The sequence below is a fragment of the Molothrus aeneus genome, chromosome Z (genome assembly GCF_037042795.1).
Source record: "Molothrus aeneus isolate 106 chromosome Z, BPBGC_Maene_1.0, whole genome shotgun sequence".
Lineage (NCBI taxonomy): Eukaryota > Metazoa > Chordata > Aves > Passeriformes > Icteridae > Molothrus > Molothrus aeneus.
Window position 1 is genome coordinate 10,436,105 of NC_089680.1, and position 12,662 is coordinate 10,448,766.

A 12,662-nucleotide genomic window follows, 5' to 3' on the forward strand; every position below is an offset into this window, starting at 1 on the left:
GAAGGGATAGCAGGAAGTAATCAGGCAGCTCAGGAGTGTGATTTCCTTTGCAAATGACTTCTAGGTGGAGATGTGGCCAGTGTTTTTTGTTCTACTAAAGGCAGAAGCCAGAAGCAGGGGGGAAAAAAATTAACTAGCCAGGAGCAGCATAAAAAAATTAACTATGACAAGGTAAGCTAATTAGCAGATGCTATCAAGATAGAGTGATAAGATGTGATTAAAGACATCTTTAAGCCACTTTCAGGCCTCTCCCTTCTGGAGAAGTGGCTAGGAATGCAGAGGTGGTTTCATTACACCCTCCCTGTGGGCAGCCAATTCCAAGTCAAAACTGACTGCAGCCTCTCACATTTTCCAGGAGACTGAGCAGAGGAAGGTATCTTGCTCCCCCATCCTCACATCATGCCTGCTGCACAAAGGACTGGAGTGGCATGGTAAGGGTGTCACACAGCCAACATGTTAATATTTAGATTTTGAGAGAAGCTGCTTGTGTAGGATGTACTTTACCTCACAGATTTAGTTGTCTCCAACTAGCTAACAATTTATGTTAGCTTATGGTGAGCATTTAATGAAACTCTCAAAGAGTTGTGTTTGCCCCAGAGTAGAAGCACAAGTGGAAAAATATGACTATGGCAGAGCACCGTAGCACAACGAGGGCAAAATTTGGAATAGAGCTGAGCTCATCCGGCTCCCAGCTTTGTCCTCTGCCTGCAGAGGCTCCAGCCACAAAATTACATAGGAGTGCTCCCAATAAAAAGCAATGACTAGCCCTTGGAAGGGGACCCAAAAGGGGGCTCAGGAAAGAAGAGATGAAAGGACAGCTTTCCATGCAAGGAGACTAACCCAGAGGGCAGGGATGTTCTGAGACACAGATCAGTTTGGTTTAATGCATTTAAGCTTGCTCCCACAACACACCCCAAAGCCTTTATCTTGGTCCACAGCTTATATGATTAACAATACTTCCCTGGTAAGTACTAAATATGGTATTTTCCACTTCCCAAGAACTGAAAGTTTTATGATGCATAGACAGAAGGTACTATCAGTTATTAATGTGTCATTTTATTTGTGAACATCCCATGCAAACATACCCAAACTCCATCTTACTTATATAGTGGCATTGAGAACAGAAATAAAAATCATATTTGGTCAAACTATGCAAATGCAAGAGATAATGACTAACTAACATTTTCAGGTTAGTCACACGTGACTACACAGACCTTTACTGGTGTTGCTATATGTAGGCAAGAGACTTTCTAACAATACTGTACACATGTATTTGGCTTTAAAAAATAACAGGAATTAAAGATAACTCAATAGTAAATGGAACATATTTTGTGTCTGATGAGCTAGCATTGCAGGGAAAGTTTGATTTTCCTGTTTTTATTGGTTTTCTGCAAATTAAGTTCTTATCATTAACTATATTAGATTAACATTTTGGGGTGTGTCTTTTTAATAAAAAAAAATAAACAGTGCTGGCACAATGATGGCTGTTCTCAGACATAAAACACATGCAGAACAAATTGACCAAGGTAAGGGGTGCAGATTAGCAGAGCAAAGTATACTTCTGGTGATAATCAAGTGTATTTGTTTAATAACAATACTTGCCACTATTACAATAATCACCTAAAGTTTTGAAGTGCTCATTTCCTCCTTGTACTGTTTGCCACTTCAGGAGGTGTGGATACTGTTGAGGACAGAGAAGATAAGAGCGATCACAGAGATTAAAGGAGAACTTCTCAGTCAGGGAGCCCAACTGTGGTCAGTGGAACCAGTAGATGGAGAGCAGCTCTGGCAGGACATTATGGGAAGCAGCTCTTCCCATAGAAGAATGGGATGGGACCATTGACTCCTATCTCACTCTTGTGGTGGGATGGGAGTCAATGGTCACTTAACAGGTTAACTCATAGACAAAGTGTGCAAGGTCTTGCACAGGTGGTGTTTTTAGTGAGATATCACCGAGTATTTGGTGGTTTTGGTGGTTTGCCATTGGCTTGATGGAAAACTCTAGAAAGGGTGCTCCAGAGATTCAAGTGTGAGCAGAAGGGTTTGACCTACATGGGAAACAGACTCCTAGAGCACATCCTGAAACTTGGTACTGCTATAAAGCCCACTTGTGATTCCCACTGTAATTTGGATCCTGAATAGTTCTCTTCTCTGAAGAGAAGCCCACTTCTCTTTCTTCTCAAGCAATCCTTTCTACCTAGAGGTCTGACAAAGGGAAGCTTAGGGGAGAACTGAAACACAGGACTTCCCTCATGTGCTGAAGAACTTTTGTTTCCTTAAGAACTTGACATAGGTTTGGCCCCTGCCCCCTGCCCCCATCTTTATCCTAAGGAGATCCTAAAGCGTCCAAAGATGGCAGTGGCCTGGCATCCACCTTCAGCCTGGGGGAGACTGAGGGGATGCCTCATTGCAGTTACAACTTCCTTGTGAGGGGAAGAGGAGCAGCAAACACTGATCTCTTTTCTGGGGTGAAGTGACAGGGTCTGAGGGAAAGGCGTGAAGTTGTGTCAGGGAAGGTTTGGATCTGATATCAGTAAAATGTTCTTTCCCAGAGGATGGCTGGTCACTGGAACAGGCTCCCCAAGGCAGTGCTCACAGCTCCAAGCCTTACAGAGCTCAAGAAGTGCTTGGACAATGCTCTCAGACATGCTATGACTCTTGCGTTGTCCAGTGCAGGACCACGAGCTGGACTCTTGATGATCCATCCTTGTGGGGCCCTTCCAACTCGGCATATTCAGTGACTCCGTGGCTCCCCGCACCCCTTCAGAGACACACCCCGGCCCCGAGCCAGCAGGGTGGTCTCCGCTCACCGCCGCCCTCCTCCCCCTCACGGCCGCTCCCGAGGGGGGGCGGGGCCGAGCCCCCTCCCCGCGGCCCTCAGCCCCCGCCGTCACGTGGCCGCCGTGTCACGCCGCCGTCCCGCCCCATCCCGCCCCCGAGTGTCCCGGGGCGCTCGGCGCCGCCGCTCCGCCCTTCGGCAGCGCCGTGGATCGCTCGGTGCGCGGCTCCCGGCACAGCCGCGCCGGCGTAGCGGGACGCGGGCGCTCCATGAGGTGAGGGCGCGGCGCGGGCGGCGGGCGCGGCTCCGTGCGCGCTCGGCGGCGGCGGCGGGCGCCGTGAATGGGGCTTTGTGTGCGGCGCCCACCTGCTCCCGCCTCCGCCGCCCGGCGCGGGGGGCTCCGGGCGCTGCCGCGGCGGAGCCCGGGCGGGGAAACCTCTGAGGGGCGCAGAGGGAGGGAACTTCTCTCTTCTCTTCGCCGGGCGCTGCCGGAGCGCCCCGTTTGCCCGGTGTGGGGGAGCGGGGAGCAGCGGGGGGACGCAGCCCGTGAGTCTCTGCCGCTGGACTGTTTATTTTCATTTAGTCTATAGTTTATGTTTCGTTTGCTGAGTTTTGTTTTGTTTTCTCCTCAAGATGCGTGGCGGGCAGTGACAGCTGCCCGCGGGGGTGAGGGATGGCACCGCCGGTTCGCTGCCCCGCGCCCTGCCCGCCCGCAGAGGGGGCTCCGGGGTCCCTCGGCCCGAGCGGAGCAGCCCCGGGGTCGGGGGTCCCTGGTAGAGCGCGTCCGGCCGGATCCCGACAGCGGCTGTGCCGGTCCCGGGGCACCGTGATGGGGATGAAGTCCTCCCCGGGGGGACCCTCGGAGTCCTCCCTCCGAGCAGAAGGGTGGCCGCGGCTGTCCCGGTGCCCTCCCCGGACGTTTGGAGCCCGTGGAGGGCAGGGTCCTGCCGGGCTCCGCCTGTCCGGGCTGCCGGCCGCGGATCCCTGTACCCCGCGGGCGCGCAGGGGGCTGCGCCTTCCTATGGCAGCGCAGGCTTAAAAGATCCAGAATTTCTGTTGCTGTTAAAAAAAAAGATTAAGTAGTCTGCTTTAGGAATGGCATCGAGTTTAATCGGGAACCTGTGCTGCTAACTTCTCACAGGGCATGCGGAAGATTTATCTTCCTCTTGCACAGCGTTTGGCAGCACAAGCCTTCTGCAGTCTGCTGTTGCCACTTGTGACATTCTTAACTTTCCCCTTGTGAAAAGAGTACGCTTTAACAGCGTTGCAGGATCTCTAACAAATTCTCCCGTTTGCTTCTATAATAAGCATGAATGTGCTTACTACAGCACTGATATAAAACACTTAGGCTACTTTCATAGAAGCTGAAGTCTCTTTTTGCCTTTTTCCTTTATTCTCCTGTACCCTAGCAGGTTGTAGATTAGCTGTGTCATTAAAAAAAATAAATAGATCAAATGCCAAAAATTACACATACATCATGTTAGAAAGGTTTTCTGGTGTCCAGGATTAACTAGGAGTAACTGAATTTGTAAATATCTGTCAATGACCTGCTTGGCTCTTGTCTTGGGACACTCATGGAGAGCTGTCAATGAGATTTTATTTACTAAAAGAAGAATTGCATAACAGCCATATGAACCAGAGTGAAAGAGAATTTTGAGTAGAACAACACATTGTATGAGCTCAGGGTTCCCTTGATTTGAAGCCAAGCTCCGTGCCAATAAGTTACTGAGCAGTAGCAGACACCCATCCTTCCTCTAAAATATTGGCCCTCTAAAAAGATTGGCCCTCTGCTATTCTTTTCCCCTTCCACAAGTGCATCTGCTAGCAAAGCAATAAAATGCTACCTCCTCCCCTCTATTTCCCTGAAACAAGAGATAGATGGATAACATCAAGTGAAGAAGAGACTAGATGGGAGGCTGCTCATCTCATGAAGTGATGTAAGCATTTCATCACTTGCTTGCCTCAGATCTTCCTTTTTTTTTTCTTTCTGTATATTCAGTTTTCCTTCTCCCCCTCACTGATGACTTCATGCCTTTTTGAGGGAGAAGCAGTGATTGGAGAAGCATGAAAGCTGGTTCTTGTGTAAGATGTTGGTAATTTCTAAATCTTGCTGCAACAATACCCTAATCACCTTCCTTTTGGGAGTTGATTGTGGTCTAGTTCTTTTTGCACAGGGATAGTGCTTGAAATAAATATAGGGAAAAAAAATCCAAGGGAAACTAGAACAGATTCAAAGCTTTAGTGCCTTGCTTAATGGCAGACATAGTAGAGTATTGAAAATTCCAGAGTAGAAGCACAGCAATCCATAGCATCTTCTGGAGTTATAGATTTGAGCAGCTGGCTCCTGCTGTGTGTGTACCTCTTGCATGTCTGAGAAGCCTGCCCATTTGCCAGCATTTTTTGGAGCTGCTGTCTAAGTGCCTGTGGATGCATACAGGTGATTGAGGTAGTTTGGGCTTTGCTTTCAGAGTTGTCAATCCTGACTGCTCCTTATATTTAGAGTCATCTGATCATGGGCTTTTCAGGTTCAGAGGAAGTAATGCAGACAGGTATAATTCTGGTAATATGTTAGAGCAGAGCTTGTCACTGTCCAGCTGCCAGAGACATGCTAGTCTGCTGAACTCTGGGAGCAGCTGAAGCTCTCCCTGGCACCTTGGACTAGCTGACAGTCCAGGTGCTTGCCAAGGACTACAGGAGTGGAAGCACACAGCAATGAAAGAATACATCCTTCCCTTGTGTTGAAGTCCTGGACAAGATGGGCAGAAACACCTAGGAGGTGATGGTGGTGGCCTGTGTGCTGAACTTGAGATGGTCACATCTTAGGGAGAGCCTCATGGTTAGTGCATTTTCCTGGGGAGTTTTAGGTCTTGATAAGTCCTTCCTCTGCAGGCAGAACTTGCATTTTAGATGAATGCTATAGTAGCTTATGTACATTTTCTAAAGCTGTCATAGTCTTCTTTTGGTTTTCTGCCTGGAAGGCATTGCCAGTGCTGAAAATACTGTAAAACACGATGAGTCTTATTTATTTTCCCTCCCACATGAATCTGTTGGTAGAGGAGAGAGAAAGCCAAATTTGTTCAGTCATTACAACACGAAAAGAATTTGTGTGCTGGTCTGCCTGTGCCTCTGTAACTTCAAGGAGTTGAGCATTTTCCATTTATTTTCTCATAACTTTTGAGAGGCAAGGAGCTACTGTTAGTTCTTGCAGATGTCTGACTTCCCAAAGGCACTTTGGAACACCTTGAATTATCTCTTCAGAGTTTTCACTTTTGAGTACTTCTGAGGACCTTGTTTACAACTACTTGCCTGAGACACCAGCATGTTAACTCTGAGGGATATGTGAAGATTCCTAAGTCTATGAAGACTGGGAGAAATATCTTAAACACTGTATCTCCTTCTTCAATATTGATACAGCACCTAGTGCTGCTGCTATTGAATATGAATTTCAAAAACCTGAATATAATCAGAAAAAAAATCACTTGATTGTCATTGAGATCATAGAATGGCTGAGGTTTGAAGGAGCTTCTGCGGATCATCTAATCCAACCCCTCTGCCAAAGCAGGTTTGGCTAGAGCAGGTTGCACAAGATCACGATCAGGAAGGTTTTGAATATTTCCAGAAAAGGAGATTCCACAGCCTCTCAGGGCAGCCTGTTCCAGTGCTGTCACCCTCAAAGTAAAGAAGTTCTTCCTCATATTCGGGTGGAACTTCACATGTTTCTGTTTATGCTTCTGTTGTTGCCCCTTGTCCTGTCACCAGGCATGCCTGAAAAGTGTCTGACCCCATCCTCCTGACACACATCTTTAAAACATTTGTAAGCATCGATAAGATCCCCTCTCAATCATCTCTTCTCCAGGCCAGACAAACTGATCTTTCTCAGCCTATACTTGTGAGAGAGAAGCTCCAGTTCCCTATCCATCTGTGTCCCTCCACTGGGCCCTCTGAAGAAGTTCCTTGCCTTCCTTGAGCTAGGGAGCCTGGAATTGGACACAGCACTCCAGATATGGCCTCACGAGAGCAGAAGAACCTCCTTCAGTGTGCTGTCCACACTATTCCCAAAGCACCCCAAAATACAATTGGACTTCTTGGCCACAAGGACATACTGCTGGCTCACATTTAACTTGTCCAGGACTCCAGGTCCTTCAGGACAGAGCTGAATTTCAGCAGGCTCACCCTTAACCTGTGCTGGTCCCTGAGCTGCAGCACCCCACACTTGCCTTTGTTAACTTCATGAGGTTCCTGTCTGCCCAGCTTTCTAGCCTGTCCAAATGTTATTGAATGGCAGCATAGATACCATTCCACAAATATCATTTACCAAATGTGGGTGTTAATCTTGCTGAGGTCCTGCTAGTTTATAGCACTGAGAGTCTTCTAGAATAGAAAAGATCTGAATTTTTAGTCCTTTTTATTGAAGATTGAAACCATATGAAACTCACAATTTTTGAATAATGTTAAAAATTATGTTCAGTTTTCATCAGCTAAAGTATTTACCCAAGAACTTGGTAGCTGAGAAGGGGAGCTGTGTTACCAGCACAGTCTCTGAAAGTATTTCTAGATTCAAGCAGATTCTAGTGGGATCTGGTGTTTATGGGAATGGGGCTTGTCAAGTGTCTTAGGTAAATTGCTTTGATACTCCTGTCTTTCTAATTTCACCTCTAATAGGTGACTGCTCTGCCTTAGGCTGTTTCAGAATATTAATCCATAAAGTCATGGGTGTATCTCTTCATAGATTTAATGTTGCAACTGTACAGTTTGTTGTGTTTGATGATTCTGAAGAACATCAAGTTGAATGGTTGATAACAAAATACTAGGAAGGAAGTATAAACAAGTACTAGCTATTGTTATCCGTGTAGGTTTCTCATTTAAGAATTGAAATTTCAGAAGTGGGACTCTAAGGCATTTTTCTCTATTGCTAATTGCAGCTAGATTCTTTATTTCCAATCTCATTCAGTTGAGCTGAATATTGAACATAGAAAAGTCTTCAGGACTGCACCCAGTCTTATGTATGATCAAACTAAAGAAGATGGTCTCAAAATTAAGGGCCGTGCAAAGGTGTGTGTATGCTTTTGTTTTAGAGACAGGAAAATTGAAGGCAGAGAAGGAGCATCAGTATGTCCCAGTTCATGCAACAAGTCTTGTCTTTTTCGTTGTGCCTGGATGTTGATAGACACCTCCAGACAAAAGAATGAGAGTGGGACTGGAATGAAGTTGTGTGTAAGGAGTAAACAACAAATTTACCTGGACTTAAGTTAGAATTTTGCCCAGAGTCCTGTCTAGTATGCCAAGTAAACAAACGAGGGTAATGTCACATTTTGAATTTTCTACAACCTGCTCCTGTTGATTGTGCGTAAAGGCCTTGTTGGTGCTAGCTTTCTTCTGGCTGTCTAGAGCTGCATTTGAATACACTGTGTAAACAAACTGCATGTATCCCCAGACTGACCATCTTGCCTGGGTTTATATTGTCTGTATGGCGTTCTCAGAGGCTGATACTTCTTCAGCTGAATCCATTAAAAGAAAATTTAACATTTGCAAATTCTGAATATCAAAGGAAGTGTAAGAGTAAAGAGTTGGTACAAAGTGTCCTGGAGAGAGGAGCGATAGCTGTAGATTTGTTAGTGTTGCATCAGCTGTGGTGCTCTAACTTCTGGACTCAGATGCTTAAATTTGTACAGTTCAGCACATCCTTGCCAGTGATTTGTGAGCAGATAGAGGGAATGCACTAGGTTACCCAAGGCCCTTGCTCTCTCTGATGTTGGATTCTGTTTAGAGTGGGATTAACTGTATATAAATCACTCCCACTCTTGTGTAGTGCTTGGGCTTCTCAGTGCATTTTTCAGTGCATTTTCATTAGTAAGTAATAGTAGATTAACCAAACCAAGCCAAGAATTATTTGTCTTTATAGGTAACACTGAGTTTATAAAATTCTGTTCCATTTGTCTTTTCCTATGATAGCAGGGTGGGTTACTCAAGATGGAAAAACTGAGTTGTGCTGATGAAGAGCAGGGAAATGTTCCTGTAGCTTTCGGTCGCATCATACATGCTTCTCTGATTTGGCCTGAGAAATGGAAGAATATGCTCAGCTGGATGGAAATAGGAAGTAGTCAGGGGAGGTGGAGTGTTGGGTGGATTATTGTTTTTTAGGACAGAGTGGGCTTGCTGTATTTATGTGGGAGCAGCCAGAGAGGCTGAGCAATGGCTAATGCCTCTAGGCAGTACTGTGTCTTTGGCCACGTTTAAGGAACAGCTTGGGTTGGAGCACATTCTTGGTGTTGTGTAGGTCAGGGAAGCTCAGGGATGGGAAGCATTTGTGAAGTTGGATGCTGAAGGTGATCAGCAGAAGGGATGTATTAGTGTGGATGCCTCTGGCTGCTTTGCAGTGCTGGCTGCTGCTAGGCTGTGCTTCTGGGTCAGAGCTGGGCTTGTGGTTTAGAAAGTGATCGTCCAGAGGGTAAATGATGGTGTGCTTTGGGGGAAGATGCTTCTGGGGCCCCTTATTTTCCCTGTGAGAGGAGGTGTAGTCACACAAAGGAGGATCTAAGTGTATAGCAGCAGGAGAACTCTTCCACACTCCAGACTCTTTTCATTTCCCCCACACCTCCACGTGTGTTGCCAGATCTTGCCTAGAGTCTGTAAATCTTTACTGTAACCTTTCAAGGCTGAAAAAGTTTTTTTGGAGTGTTTTTGGGAGGGGAAGGGGAAATTAGTTGAAACATTAGTCATGCTTTACTGTGAAAGACATCTGCGTGAGATGGAGGCTTCTCAGGGTGTTCTGAAAGAGGTGTAAGATTTTTAAGACCTAAATTAATTGAATTCAGCATTTATCAGTGAGGAGTGACTCATTAGCATGAACACTGTGCATAATATAAGGTTTTACTGTAAACTTCCAGTCTTGCTTAGGGAAACAAAGTCTTTTCCTTATTGCATCACGGGATTTTGGCCCCCTCAAGGAGTTAATTGTAACATTGTTAGAAAGGCCTTGCTCTGATTTTAATGCAATTTATTGAAAGGAGAAAAAAATGTCAGTATTTTTGTTTACTGTAGTTTGCACAAATCTCACTATAAATCTGCAGGGAAGATTATCCTAATCTGTTTCCTACATTTAAACCTAAATATTGTATTGTGTATTAAAACGCAATTGCAATGAAATTGTTGAGGCCAAAGATTGCCACCACTTCAACGTCTCTTGTTCTAGCTAGATAGGTTTACCACCTACCTAAAGATGTTCTTTGTGGCTTGTGTTCCTCAGGGCTGTTTCTTGACATTAAGCGAAAGGAAGATAGAGGACTAGATATTTAATTTTGGAGATAATGGTTAACAGCACGTGATCAGCATTAGCTGTTGAGAATCCCTGGAGTTAAGCACTTATCTGCTGCTAACTTGCTGCAGTTATAAAATGACAGCACTCAGTATTTATTACCACATTCATTCTGAAAGCAGAGAAATGCCACTATTAGTAGAGATTGCTTCTTGTAAATACCTGTGATTCATTGCAGAAATATTGTTTTGAAGTGCCTTGATGCTCCCTGGTGAATTTCTAGTAGTCACTTCCTATCTTGTAAAACAGGAGAGTAATTTTAATGGCGCTTCCTTTATCCCCCCTCAGGCAAGTGAACAGTTGTCATAAAGCTCCAACGAATCAGGATGCTGACCTCCTTTTCCATCAATTCCAATAATTGCACCCTTTGAGAGGGGACTTCCTCCTTTAAACAGTGACAAGAAAAGGCAGCCCTCACCACTTCATGCATTTTTATCTCTACAGTGGAAGGATTATGGGCATTATCATGCACAAAATGTAATCTGAATGTTTGTGTTTAACTATATCATATGGAAAAAATACAGATGTGAAAAGCACACTAAGCTTGGGAATGCTGTTTTTGTGTTCTTGAGCATGCTTTTTTAATTATGCTGAGGATTTGAGTTTCACATTCAGTGTATAAAATGTGCTTTTTCCTTTCTCACAAGAGGGAGAGTAATGTATTAGGAGTGCTTGCAAAACTTGTTAATTAGACTCTCCTACAGGTTCCTCAGAGGAGAGGGTCCAGCTTTGCAGCTGCTCTGTGTACCTACAAGGAGTTTTCCTCTCTCCCATAGCCTTGTAGTTGAGCACTTTGTCTTCCTTGGGAGCTATAATAAATCTTTTGTCCATAGGAGCCAAAAATGCTGAGGGAGTGGGAAGGGGAAAGACAGCCTACAGCAGACAATTCTTTGGCAATCTGTATGTGAGGAAAGATTTCTTGTTTTCAATTCCCTGTGCACGGGATTTATTTATACTTCATTAACCAGTCAAATTAAGCAGTTTGCTTTTTTTAGTCAAAGTATATTTAAGTTATAAAATATGAAATCCTGTTAAGTTTTGGGTTTTGAGGGATATTGTATAATGTTTCATGCCTTTAAAGTTTCTTTACATTGTTCTTTTTTTTTTTTTCCAATAAAATTTGGGGGTTGTTTGGTTTGGTTTGATTTGGGTTTTTTTTATTTTTTTTGCTGGTGTGGTATGTAAAGAAAGCCAGGTGAGTAATGGAATTTGTCTTGTCTGTACCCTGGCATTTGCAGTTCTCATCATCCTTGATATTACTGGAGGATAATTTAGAAGATTATTGGGCTCTTGCTGAGGTTCAGGCTCCTTTCCAGTGCAGGTTATGACAGCTGTAATTGAAAAACTTTCTTAAAAGTTTGGTAAGTGTAGCAGAAACAAAGTGGTATGCTTCTCTCAAAGCAATCTGAAATAATTCCTTTTTTTTTTTTGATTGTTCAGTTATTATTTTTTAAATTTTTTTATTATTTTACAAATACTCCTTTCCATCCAGGAAAAAGCTAAGAAATTTTCACCTAGGTCAGGCAGTGAAAAGGTTCTGCAAAATCTATTTTCCTTTTTTCTTTTTGCCTACTAAAGAATTAAACAAAACACCATGAACCCATTCTCCTTGTGATTAAATGCAAGAATTTTGAATGAAACCCCTTATTCATATACCTGGATGCAGTCAGGGATCTGACATGACTTGAAAATGACTGCGTAATTAGAATTAGAGTAATTTAATTCAATTTAATGATTTTTTTAACAACTTGCAGAATTAGCCCATTTAGATTACCTACTGCTACCTACTGGAAAGTTGTAGCCTGTGGGAAATGTGTTTGTGTGTATTTAATGAATGGGATTTTTGTTTGTTTGTTTGAGTTTTTTTTAAAGAAATGTACTTGACTTTTGAGTTTGTCTTAAATCACTCTCAGATAAATATGGGGTTGAACTAAATAACATGTTTACTTAGCACTGATTGCTATTCCTGAATGGTAGTTAGGGCTGTATTTTGTGGAAGCATTCATATGCATATATATTCCACTAACAATGTGCTGTGTAGTTGGATTTTTAAAACTCATGGTAGAGTTATCATGTAGAGCATAGCAACTTGCCTTTAATAATGAGATGTACTTTTATGAAATAGCTGAATCTCACTTTGGTTATCAAACTGTAATGTACTGTTTCTGAAGAGTGATGTGAAACATACTGCCCCTGCATAACCTATTTGATTTTATGCTTCAGTCCCTATTTCAGTTATTTATTTATCTGACTAGACTTGTAAAACTTTTTCTACTTTTTTTTCCTAGGGTAGAGAGAGGAAGTTTATACAGCTGAACATCCTTAAATTTAAACTGTTCCTTCAGAAAGAATTTGTATAGCAGCTAAAACTTGTAGATGAAAGCAACTAACTATTTCAGTAACCGTACCGTAAAACTAGAAATGTGGAACATTTTTATCTAGATGCATTTACCAATCCAGATGTTGCTCTCTCATTATGATTTTCTGCTGTGCTCTAGGAAAAAGCACATTGCCATGCTGCTTTAATGTGCTTTCACCATTATGTTGGATTGACAACATGTGGCATCA

At 43.6% G+C, this 12,662-nt stretch overlaps 1 protein-coding gene across 1 annotated transcript in view; it reads left to right on the forward strand.

Annotated features, from left to right (window-relative positions):
- The first annotated feature begins 2,975 nt into the window (after positions 1-2,975).
- Positions 2,976-12,662, forward strand: part of RAI14 (retinoic acid induced 14) — an 85,458-nt gene continuing 75,771 nt past the window's right edge. Inside the window, exon 1 of the mRNA XM_066569533.1 lies at positions 2,976-3,053. The gene's annotated coding sequence lies outside the window, so the exon portion shown is untranslated. The remainder of the gene's footprint in view (positions 3,054-12,662) is intronic.